The following is a 13652-nucleotide window of genomic DNA, read 5'->3' on the forward strand; positions in this document are numbered from 1 at the left end:
GGAGGCTCTACAAAGTAGAGGATCATAAGATTGTTCTTTCCCAACTCCGTTTGAGGACGAAGGGGAGCTCCTTTGAGGGGAGGATTTATAGGGTAGTATACTCTCAGGCTGGACCTGAGGCTGAATAGGTATGGGAAATAATCCATCTCATCCAATACAAAAGGCTTTAAAAGCCTTATTAAACGGAAAGGGGTTAAAACTTAGGGATAAGACTATTCAGGGTTTTTTGAGCCAAGTGGATGAGGTGGCCCCTTGGTTTGCAGTATCAGGAAACTTGACCCTGGCAAGTTGGGATAAGTTAGGGAAGGATATTAAAAGGGCAGAGAAAAACAATCAAGTCACGGGAGGAACTTATCCTTTGTGGCGCCTCGTCAGGGCATGTTTGGAGCAGAAATACTACAAACCGCTAGTGCGAGAGGGACAAGTGGCACTTGATCTGTTAAAAGAGGAACGGTCCACTTCCTCTCACCCAGCTAGTGAACTAGGCTCTGAAGGGGAGGGGGACTCGGACGAGGAACTTGCGGCAATAGAGGAGGAAGTCAGCAGATTAACCCTAGCTACGGGCCCCTCGCAGGGCTCTTTTCCTCCGCCCTATAATCCCTCAGCTCCAGGACAAAGCGGAGGCCGCTCCTTTAATGAAAAGGTATGGCGTGAGCCGGAAATGTTACTATCCAGACAGGCTTTCCCCGTGTTTCAACCACAAGGAGGAGGACCTCGGTATCATGAGCCTTTAGATTATAAGCTTGTAAAACATATTGCTGAGTCCGTGCGGACTTATGGTACCAATGCTGCATACACCGTAGCCACCTTAGAAAGCATTTACAGGTATGCCATGACCCCTGGAGATTGGCAGAACTTGGCCCGAGCGGCTTTGACCCCAGGACAGTATTTAGATTGGAAGGCTTTCCTTATTGAGTTCGCAGCAGAGCAAGCAGCGGTGAATCAGGCCGCAGGACAACCTGCCTGGAATTTGGATATGCTTTTGGGACAGGGACAATTTGCTAACAACCAGACCTGTTACCCTCAACAAGTGTATGATCAGATAAACAATTTGGCCACCAGGGCATGGAAAAGTTTGCCTAATAAAGGGGAGGTGTCAGGCAATCTTACTAAGATAATTCAAGGTCCCACTGAGCCTTTTTCTGATTTTGTGGCTAGGATGGTAGAAGCTGCTGGACGAATATTCGGGGATGTCGATGCAGCCATGCCACTTGTTAAACAGCTTATTTTCGAACAATGTAATACTGAATGCAAACAAGCTATAAATCCATATAAAAGTAAAGGTTTAGAAGTATGGATGAAGTTATGTAGAGAACTCGGCGGACCTTTAACCAACTCGGGGCTCACTGCGGCTATCATGCAAGCATCTGGCAGGCAAAAGGGCAATAACAACACCCGACTAGGAAATTGCTTTTCATGTGGGGCGGCAGGGCATTTAAAAAGAGACTGCCCAAAACGAGGCTCTCTCTCTCAAAAGAGCCCACCAGACCTATGTAAGAGATGTAGAAAAGGCAGACATCCCGCCTCAGAGTGCCGGTCCGTTAAGGATATTGACGGCAATATCCTACGGTCCCATGATCAGTCGGGACAGGGTCGCCCGCTGTCAAAAAACGGGAAACGGGGCCCCCATCCCCAGGGCCCTTACAAGTATGGGGGCCAACAAATGTACAATGCTATAGAGACACACCAAACACCCCAATGGCCCAATCTCCAACCGCCCAAGGAATCCGGAGAGCCACTCCCGGTTCAGCGGGATTGGACCTCTGTGCCACCACCCGGCTGGTATTAACCCCTCGAATGGGAATTCAAATTATGTCGACTGATATGTCAGGGCCATTACCCCCAGAAACGGTGGGCATAGTTTTGGGGCGATCATCATCCACCATGAAAGGCCTAATAACTCATCCTGGAGTTATTGACCAAGATTATGAGGGCGTTATAAAGGTTATGGTCTCCGCCCCCAGAGGAATTGTTGCCATCTCTCCTGGTGATCGGATAGCGCAGCTGTTATTATTACCTAGTCTACATTCTCTCTTCCCTTCAAAAAAGGAACAGCGAGGAGAAAAAGGGTTTGGGTCCTCTGGTACTAATATAATATCTCTCGCCTTTGATATGGGAAAACGACCTTTAATTACTTTGAAAGTGGAGGGAAAGCCGATTCTAGGATTGCTTGATACAGGGGCAGATACTAGTGTAATTGCTTCTAAGGATTGGCCCCCCGCCTGGCCCATAAAAAAGGCTGACACACAGCTTAGAGGATTAGGATACATTAAAACACCTGATATTAGTGCTAGACCCCTTCATTGGGAGGACCAAGAAAAACATTCTAGGACCTTTACACCCTATATGCTGGAAATTCCGGTCTCCTTGTGGGGTCGAGATCTACTTCTGGACATGGGATTCCGATTACATAATGAGTATTCTCCCCAGGCGCTAAATATGTTTAACAAGCAAGGTTTTCATCCATCATTTGGATTAGGGCGAAACCTACAGGGACGGAGGAGCCCTGTCCCCACTGAAGGACAAAACACTAAACAGGGATTGGGTTTTGTGGAGTAGCCACTGGGGAGGCAATTCCCATCACTTGGAAGACGGGGGATCCAGTATGGGTTTCCCAGTGGCCTCTCCCCCGTGAAAAATTGGAAGCAGCAAAAGAGTTAGTAAAAGAACAACTAAAATTAGGACATATCCAATCATCCACATCACCCTGGAATACCCCTATATTTGTAATAAAGAAAAAATCAGGAAAATGGAGACTATTACATGATCTCCGAGCCATAAATGAACAAATGCAAGTTATGGGACCAGTCCAACGTGGACTCCCCCTTCTCTCAACTATTCCAAAATTCTGGCCAATTATAGTGATTGATATAAAAGATTGCTTTCTCTCTATACCATTAAATCCTCTAGATACCCCACGTTTTGCTTTTACTGTGCCATCCCTAAACCAAGAGCAAATTGACCAGAGATATGAGTGGAGAGTGCTCCCCCAGGGTATGGCGAATAGCCCCACTCTTTGTCAACTATATGTGGATGCTGCCTTACAACCTGTTAGGGATAAATTCCCTCCATTGCGTTGTCTCCATTATATGGATGATATCCTATTAGCCTGTGAAAATGAAAAGGTACTGGATGAAGCGTATTGTGTGCTTGTTAAAGCCCTTGAGGAAAAGGGTTTAGTTATAGCATCTGAAAAGGTTCAAAAGGGCACCGTCACCCATTTTTTGGGAAATATTCTTTATCCCAATTTTGTCACGCCTCAAAAGGTCACCATTCGTACAGACCAGTTGCACACTTTAAATGATTTTCAAAAGTTATTAGGAGATATTAATTGGATACGTCCTGCTTTAGGAATCCCAAATTTTATGCTAAAACCTTTATATGATATCCTCAAAGGAGATTCTTCCTTAACCTCTCCTAGAATGCTGACTGCTGAAGCCCGGGAAGCCTTAAGTTTGGTAGAACAAGCTTTAACTAAGGCTTCCCTTAAGCGCATTTCACCGAGGGATTCTATTTGGGCATGCATACTGGCTACTGAGCTCCAACCCACTGGGGTCTTATGGCAACAAGGACCTCTATTATGGATTCATCCTAAACTATCTCCTCAAAAGGTTATTGAGTATTATCCCTCTATGGTGGCAAAGGTTGCTGTTCTTGCCATACAGCAATGTATTCAACATTTTGGCCAAACCCCTAATAAGCTTATTGTTCCCTATAGTAAACACCAAATATTAATTTTACAAACCTCCCTGGATGATTGGGCTATATTACGATGTGTGTTTAATGGAGAGATAGATAATCACTTACCTAAAGATCCTATATTACATTTTGCAACTCAACATCCTATTATCTTTCCAACCATAACCAGAAGAACACCTATACCCTTCGCTATCAATATTTTTACTGATGGATCAAAATCTGGCCTTGGAGCTTTTATGATAGAAGGACAAAAACCCATAGTTGTTCAATATCAGCATATATCACCTCAGCTAGTTGAACTAAATATTATATTAGAAGTGTTTGAGAGATATGATTCTTCCTTTAATTTGTTATCGGACTCCTCCTATGCTGTAGAGATGATAAAGTCCCTTGAATGTGCGGGGCAAATATCAACACATACGCCCATCCACTACTTGGCATCTAAAATTCAACATTTAATTTTGATGAGGAAAAATCCCTTTTATGTACAACATATTAGGGCACATACAGGCTTACCAGGGCCTGTTGCCCAAGGTAATGATTATGTAGATAAGCTTACGAAGATGCCCATGATTTTCTCTCTCACCCCACTTCAACGGGCACAAGATTTTCATCACCAGTTTCATGTAAATGCTAAAACTTTACAGATTAAATTTAAAATTCCTCGTTGTCAAGCCCGTGACATCATCAAGGCCTGTGGTACTTGTGCACCCTTTATCCCCTCTTCTAATGTTGGTGTTTGCCCACGTGGGTTGCTCCCCTTACATTTATGGCAAATGGATGTGACCCATATACCTGAATTTGGCTCTGTTAAGTATGTACATGTTTCTGTTGATACTGTTTCTGGAATTATATATGCTTCTACTCACACAGGGGAAAAAGCTCGTGACGTTATCGCTCATTGTCTTGAAGCTTGGGCAGCATGGAATGTGCCAAAAGAAATAAAAACTGATAATGGTCCGGCTTATACCTCACAAAAATTTCAGTCTTTCTGTAAACAGATGGGCGTAACATTAAAACATGGCCTTCCATATAATCCTCAAGGACAGGGCATTGTTGAACGCGCCCATCGCACAATAAAAGAATGTCTAATAAAACAAAAAGGGGAAATAGGTGAGAATCTGAAACCAAGGCAGCGATGATCTTTGGCACTTTTTACTTTAAATTTTTTAAATTTAGATATTAATGGCAAATCGGCCGCAGATCGCCATTTTTGTCCTTCTAGTATTCCCCATGATATGGTAAAATGGAAAGATGTCCTCACCGGAAAATGGAAGGGACCTGATCCGGTACTCACATGGGCCAGAGGCTCTGTTTGTGTTTTCCCACAGGACGGAACCGATCCGATTTGGATCCCAGAGAGACTGACTCGTCAAATAATATCGCAAGATGGCGCCTCAGGGATGGATACACCTGATCACCATGCTGATCTGGACAAAACCAGTATGGAGTGAGCAACAATGGGGTATTTTTACAGCTTTTCCATTTCCATTACCATTGAGTTGCTCCTCCCAGACCTTCCCTAGAAATTTTACTACAAATGCATCTCTAGAACTTCTCGGGAGTTTTCCCAACATCTTACAGGCAACTGGAGCTGGGAGTTTGATAAACTCACCGAACAATTACGTGCTGAAATCATCAAGGTCAACACCACCCGAATCGACCCAAAGTGGCCCAAACGCTGGCGTCCCGGATCCAGAAGGCAGCATTCCATCTAAAAGAATGGGCCGGGTTGGGAGCATTGGGATTTTGTTTTGTTTTCCTGTGCATTCTATGTCTCTGTTGCCTGAGACGTTTATTTCTGCAGAGGGCCAAGGATCAGATGCTCCTAGCTCAGGCTTTCATGGCGGTTGAAGCAGGACAATCGCCTACTGTTTGGCTAGCCGCAATGGAAAAATCATAAAGCAGAATGTCAGCAAGGACTGCACTTGGGACCCCGGGAGGGTGCATCCCAAGGAGGATATGCTCAGCTGCATACGGGTTACCACTGTATTGCTCGCCCGTCCCTGCAAAAAAGGTGGTGGCAAATAATTGCATAAACTATAGCAGGGGTTGAGTCCTCTATCCTCTTCTGCTTAAAAACAAAAAGGGGGAACTGTGAAGAGCCCCACCCATTGCCTGCTAGCTCGAAGACCTAAAAATAGCGCCGAGCGGAAGCTCTGTGAGGCCCATTAAGCAGTAAACAACTTTCAGGAAGTCCGGTAACCGGAGCATGGGGCGCACGGGAACACAACATACCACTGTTTGTAACAAATGAGCTAATTTTGCATGGAGCGAGTGATCTGAGTGCTGATTGGCTGCTTGGGATATATAAGCGGGGAGCGGGGAGCGGAGAAGAGGAGAGTATGTAAGAGCCTGGGATAATAAAGAGTCCGAAGAAGATCGTCTTCGGTGTCGTGCTTGAAAGCGGCATTGTTTGATAGCTGGGTTTTAGTTAAAAATGAGAGATGTTATCCTTGAAGTTATTAGTGACAGTTTGTATGGCACTTCTACAACAATAGCATGCTCTGAATTTGGATTATGAATGTTAAAATGTAAAAGCAGACTAAATTTGTAGTCCCATGCTTGTAGCTACATTATTCTGTTTTTAAACCCAACATCAGAATTTTACTTGAAAAAAAAAGTCACATTACTATTGTAAATCTAAGCTTTTTGTTTTTTTGCTTTGGTTAATGTAACTAGTATGTTTGTTCTGCCAGTATAATTTTATTAAAGCTAATCACATGTTGAATCTACAAGTACTTTTACACCTGAACATCTTTTATTTTTAAATATATGTGATTTGGGTTAACAAGAGTCTAGAAGGAATATTTTCCTTTTCTAGGCATTTGTGGCTGAGAAAATTTGTGTCTATCAAATGACCCATTTGTTGCTCTTAGATGAAGTTCCCTACAGACAGAACCAGAAAGCTGGAGCCTTATGCAAATGACATATTGAGGAAAGGATTTCAGGAGAAGCAGAATGAGAGAGGAGAGAAGGGTAAGCACCTAAGCCAGGGCGTTGGCTCCACCTGAGACCAGCTAAAACTAGTCTAGTTTCACTAAAAGCTGTGGAACATGAGGAGTTCCACCAGTTTATCCAGTGCCAGTGTGAGCTGCAGGCATTCCCCTACAGCAATTATGGTTTTCCAGTCAAGAGAAGAGAAACAACTGTGAGTTGCCAACAGCTGCTAAGGTGTGAGACCTGGAGGGTGTGTGCTCCACCCCAATAAAGTGAATCTGGGCACAGCAATAATAAGGTTCTCTGCTAAAATACCTGTCTTTCCATCCTCAGATTCATTCCTTCTCAAATTAAGTTAACTCCTTTCAGGCAAAGCTTTTCTAGCATTCTGAATGACTGATATTCTGGGGAAACTTACACAAAAAGGGGCCATTTAAAAAAATGACAGCTATTCTTGCTAAGATACTCATTTTCTGTCTCCTCTCCCACCCATTGTTTTCCACCCTTTCCTAGGCTAACACTTCTTCTGGAATAGTTGTCTTGCTTTGTGGCTTCTGAGGCCATGGTTTCCATCTTTTTATCAGCCTATGGTTACTCAATTTGCTTTTTATAGTGAAGTTGGCTCTTGAACTACAAAGCAAATCACCCTGTTTACACTGAAGAGTGGTAGCTCTATCTCTTCATCATGAACGGGCTGGGTATCTCTGCCAGGGTAGAAACTGACTTGTCTAATGGTCTAATGTCTTGAGGATGAAAAAGTGATGAGGAATAAGATACAGTTTTAAGTTTGGTAGAATCTTCCCTGTGTCTCTTAATGGAGCATCCACATTTTGAGAATTGGGCTTACAGAACCTTAAAAGAAGAAGCAAAGAAACAAACATTCCCTGAATGGGTATCTGGGAGTGAGTGGGCCTTTTACATTGATATGAAACATTCAGCAGTGGCAGAAGTTGAACCAAGCTTCAAGAAAGGAAACCCACATTTTTATGCCACTGTGTGGCCTGTACTTTGTGGCTTCTCTGCTCTAGACTCCATGGCATAGGTGCCGAGTTGTTAAGAACAGACACTGGCTTCCATCTGGCTTCCAAGTTATTCTGTCAGCTTTTGCATCCAAACATGTGGTAGGCATGCTCGTGTGAGTATTCCTGTCATCTATATCTTGGCTCCCAGACCTTGCATTCTACTTACTGATAGATATGGAAGATAGAACATCTATCTGTTGATTCATAGTATATAGATGTACATACTATACCTGTACATACTATAAACATAATCAGAGTGTACATCTATATACCACAGACATGCATATTTATAGTACGTAGATATATATCTATACTTAATAATACCAACATACTGTAAAAAACAGATATTAAATAATTATATACTATATTTCAGTCTTACAAATATTGTATATACTATAAACCAGCAGATATTAAATTATATTGTGTCACAGTACATCCTCATCAAAGTGCCTTATTCAAATCAGAGCTTCAGCTGAACCCCAAGAGGACTTTCAACTACCCTATAAAGCCAGCAGCTTCTGAATGGTCCAGAATATGGTGAGATCAATAAGTAGGTTCCATGTCTATGTACCACTACTGCTCGGCTTTTGCCACAAAATTTGCCTTTATGGAAACATTTTGTGGGGTTTGAAAATTAGATGAGATTCTCTGAGCCTGAGCCCTTAGAATGTTGCTAGCTGGAACACTGTGGTCAGGGACTTAAGAGCTAATTAACAATCTGACCGAAACGTTGTCTCTTGTAATTCAGGAGGGTTTTGATGTAATTAACTTGCTAGCAAATGACTGGTCTTTTGGAAGGATGATGCACTGCTATGTGTTGCTAGTGTATGGGACAGTCAGTGACAGCAGTTGGTCAGCCTTTGTGGGCGGGAATCCTTGGGCCTTTGCACGGCTGTCACCTCTACCAGGATTTCTTCTGTCTTCTAAAGTACCTTGTACCAGCACTGAATTGGCAAGAACAGATGCTGGCTGCCATCTACTGGCCAATCATCTTGATGATGGTATTTACTTGCTCTTCATGGTGGATGTTCTCTTGCGAACATTAACTTACAATGCAAAGATCCTCCAAATGCTTATCTCCTACTCCTCCTTATCCTTAATCAAATCTTGGTCTTCTTTCCAGGCTTCTAACCAACCATATAAGATATTTATAATATTCACAATTCAACATCTACTCTTACCATAGGGTATGTTTTTGTCCTTTCAAAGTGAACAACCAGAAGTACTGGTCAGAGTTTCTTCCAGTGGAAGATTTTTACTCATCACAGTCTTTTAGGAGCAGGTCTTGGTGGAACATGGGTACCAGCAGCTCATTTTCAGTTTGCATACACATGTTAAGACAACACACCTGTGAATACAGCTTCACATCCCATCACTGGGTATAAATATTTGATTTTCTGGACAAGAATCTCTGTCTTGTGACATGTTAAAGATGTGTTATACTTAGCCATCTTGTGGACAGTAGTTTTATTCTTTGTTAGTGGTATATAAAATAATAATACAGTTTAAACAAATGGCATCTTAGAATATACACAGTAGGTGGGAACAAGTGCTACACACTTGGTACATAAAGATATATCTTACAGCCTCTGCTTTCAGAAAACTCACACTTCAACTAAATTTAACACTCTTACTGGAATCATTGAATGATCACAGTTATCCCAGGGACTCAAAATATAAAATGGATAATGATCCTGTTTAATATGCTAAACATCAAGGCTATATGCACATATATTTTAGCTCATCTTCACTTGCTAAAAGAATACGCATTCCCCCTCCCCAGTTTTCCTAGCAATCTGTCTCCATAGCCAATAGTGCTTTGAAACAGCAAATGTCATAGAGTGATTGACTTTATAGCAGTATCATAGTAGTTTCATATAATTAAGTGATGTTACCTGAGACTTTAAAAGAAAAATAGGAAATGAGGTAAACTACTATGAAAACACTGCTATGATAACATGAACCAGAAGCACGTTTATTCCAATATTAGCTAATATTCTATTCATACAGGACAGCTGAAAGCTTGGTGCAGGCTGGAAATAAGACTGACCAAGCTGGGTGTGGTGGCACATGCTTTTAATCCAAGTAATTGGGAGGCTAAGACAGGAGGATCATGGGTTCACACACAGCCTCAGCTACTTAGTGAGGTCCTGTGCAACTTAGTGAGATTCTATTTCAAAATAAAGAATAAAAAATAAGGCTAGGGGTATAGCTTGTAGGTAGAATGCCCCTGGTATCCATCCCTAGTACTGCAAAAAAGGAAAAAGAAAGAAAGAAAGAAAGAAAGAAAGAAAGAAAGAAAGAAAGAAAGAAAGAAAGAAAGGAAGAAAGAAAGAGAGAAAGAAAGAAAGAGAGAAAAAAGGAAAGAAAGTAGATTTTCCAAGAGGGGAAAAGCATTTAGCCTGGGTGGACAAGTTTACTTGTCAAATCTCAATACGTGGAAAGAAAGACTGTGTGTGGATGGGGTAAAAAAGAGAAAATATGCTTGGAAGTTTTATTTCTAATTTTAAATTAGATTTTGGAATATAGTAGAACTCAATAAAGTTTCTGTTTAATTTTTGAAAGATTAAGCAGTCTAGGATGTCCTTCTGAAACCTAGGTTATCCATTACAGTTTACCAGCATAACCAAAACACAGTATCTGATAATGGTTGTAAACACAGCTAAATTTTAGGGACACAGAAATTCTAGATGTCTTCATTTTCTTAATTTCACTGAAAATTTTATTCTGGAGTTTCATTACATTCTCAGTTTTTCTCTTTGAGATTCACTCTTTGGGATAGACCAATAGGTAAATACAATTTTTAGTAAAATACTTCTGGCATGTCAACAAGTTCTCTTTGATTTCTGGCAAGATGGTTGAATAGGGATACCTATGACTGGACTCCTTCTCCACAAAGAAAAATAACAAAAAATAAATAGCTGAATTTAGGTGAATGGATTTGGAGCTTGGCAAGGAAGAGATGGGAGCCCTGTAAGACAGAGTGAGTTGAAACAATTGCATATAAAGTGAAATAAAGCTCACAGGTTACTGCAAACACAGTTCCTCAGTTACATGACTCCCCATTGAATGGAAGAGGATAACTAGAAAGTCTCATCACCATGTATGCAGACTACCCTAGCTAATAAGACTTGTTGGCTGGTGGCCAGCAAAGATGATGGATTAATTAGGCTGGCGGACGAAATCTCAAAACAACACAGTGTCTAGACTGCATTATAGATATTAATGTCTGTTTTCAGTGAGTTGCACACTGAATGTTGGGAACAAAAATTAAAGCAGAGAAACTTTATAGATTTTCAGTTTGGCCAGAAAAAGATGTATAAACTTGAGGTCCAGGGAGATGATTTTGTGAAAGAAAGATGGGTGAAAATAAAAAGAAGGTGGCCATGATGCAAGTGGATGTGGACAAACTGGAACCCTTGTGATTGGTGGGGATGTTAATTGGTGCAGCTGCTACAAAAACAGTATGATATCCTTCAGGATATATGATTCAGTAATATGTCTACGTGTGAGCATATATAAAATAATTAAAATTAGAATCTTGCTGAGTGTGGTGGTGCATGCTTGTAATTCCCCTGCTTGAGAGGTGAAGACAGGAGGATCGCACAGGTTCCAAGCCAGCCTCAATAGCTTAAGAGACCCTGTTTCCAAATAAAAATATAAAATAGGTCTGGGAGGATAGCCTGGAGAAGGTTTCCATCCCCAGTACCACACAAACACAAAAAAAATTAGAACCTTGAAGAGATATCTGTACTCCTGAGGTCACTAAAACATTATTCATAATAGCTGAAGATTGAAAAAATTAAATGTCCATCAATGCATAAATGTATTTAAAAAGTGGTATATACATATATTAGAATGTTATTCAGTCTTAAAAAGGAAGAAAATTCTGCCATATGTGACAATTAATGAACTTGAAAGACATGCTATGTAAGATAAACCACACAGGCCAGTACTGCATGATTCTACATATCTGAGGTATCTAAAATATAAAATGGCAGTTCCCAGGGAGCAGGAGAGAGGCAAATGGGGAGTTGATGTTCAATAGGTATAAAGTTTCGGTTATGTCAATTATGCAAAAAGAATAAGTTCTAAGAGTTGATTTTTGAAAATAATTTCTAAATTACAAACACATCTTTAGGGAGGTGGCAGAGAACATAGAAACACTGATCCAAGAGACCTGTGACCTGACCCTAAATCTAACTTTCACCTCTGTGTGTTCTGAAATGTCATATCACCCTCTGGGCCTATTTACAACAGGAGGGGGATAACATTATTAACTAGTGTACTTAGACTTCACTGAAGAATATAACACCCTGAAAGATTGGAGTAGGTAATGTTTATTTTTAACTCACATATTATTTGATTTTATATAAAGAATAACAGTTAAAGTTAAAGACAAAATTCTTTGCAAAGATTTATGCAGCAGCAATGTGAAGCTGTTGATAAGACTAATAGTTATAATACAGTGAAGAGTGAATAGCATTTTTTGAGTTCCAACTGTATGCTAAACATTGTACTAGACACATTTTATTTAAGAGTCACAACTACACAGCAAAGCAGTGCTGTCATCCTTATTTGGTGGATGAAAAAATAGGGAAGAAGAAATTAAGCAATTTATACAGCTGGTAGATGGTAGAGCCAGAATTTTGAGGCTAGGAAAAGTTAATCAAACCCATTGTTCTTCTTAGGAAGCAAAGGAGGAGTAAAGTAAAAATGAGTTTGTATCTTTTAAACAGTAACTATGCCATTTTTTAAAAGCAATTTCCTGAGAGACGTTATGTAATACATGAGCTTCAGTATAGTGCTGCTGGTTTCTGAAACTCTTTGTAATACATTTGTTTCAGCAATAGGACCTGTGTAATAGCCATCCTGTTTATTCCAACTTATAACTTTCACAAAATTTATTTTCATTTATTTTACTCATTAATCCAACAATGAGACTCTTGTTATTTTATACATTTGGGAAAAAACAGGAGATAAATATTCCTCATAAGAAAAAGCAGCACAACCAAGGTTCAGCTCTTGAGTCCATTACATGGCTATGTCTTTTCTCCCCACAACCACAAGGACCCAGAAATCTGTTTTATTTCATCTTGTATGTTTATGACAGGATATGTCAATAATAAGCTCTCACTAGATGAAGTCTCTTTCTACTTACAAGGTGCCTTCATATTTCAAACAAAAAGAGAAAATGCAAAATGAGGATAATAGTTCATATATCTCTCAAAAGTAGCTTTCCAAAGGATTTAAAATGCAAAGATATGAATTGCACAATAATGAACATAAAAATCATGTATGTTTGTGTTTTATGTGCATCAAACTTCCGATGTGGAAATATAATGTGCCAATTTTAGCATCTGGAATTTTCAGTCTCTAGCTTACTTAAATTCCCCAGCAGTGGTAATCAACACGGAGCATCCCTATAAATCTGCAGGGTTACATTCCCCATTTAAAGTTAAGAATAGCTCCCAGAGTTATTTTCTTGGCTCATGTTTTGAAAAGAAACCAGAGCAGCTGCACAGGAGTGTTGGGTATCCACAGAGTTCCTCCCTTGAGTGATGTTTCTTCCATTTACTGATGTTTATTCCTATTTTTAAACAATTGTCAGTATTTTTCTTTGGCTCTTCTAATTATCTGTGCTTTCCTGGCTCTTCTTCTCAAGTTGTTTTACATCTCTTTTCTCTTGAATTTAGCATTAGTTGGACTGACTTGCATGTTTTTGTTCAAAAGCAAGTAAATGATTCATTACAGCAAACAAGATGTAGACCCCAAATGAATTCCTGTAGTTGCAAACAATGTAAAATATTCTATATAATAAGTCCTTGAGTGATATATTTCAAACTTTCTTTTAAATTTGAGTTATACCAACACCACCACATTCTTGAAAGAGTTTATTTTATTTTTTCCTTCTTTTCTTTCACTAGATTATATATATGACTACAAGAAATACCACATCCTTTTCAACTTCAGTAATCATGCTTTTTTTTA

Source organism: Muscardinus avellanarius (genome assembly GCF_963383645.1).
Source record: "Muscardinus avellanarius genome assembly, chromosome: 1".
Lineage (NCBI taxonomy): Eukaryota > Metazoa > Chordata > Mammalia > Rodentia > Gliridae > Muscardinus > Muscardinus avellanarius.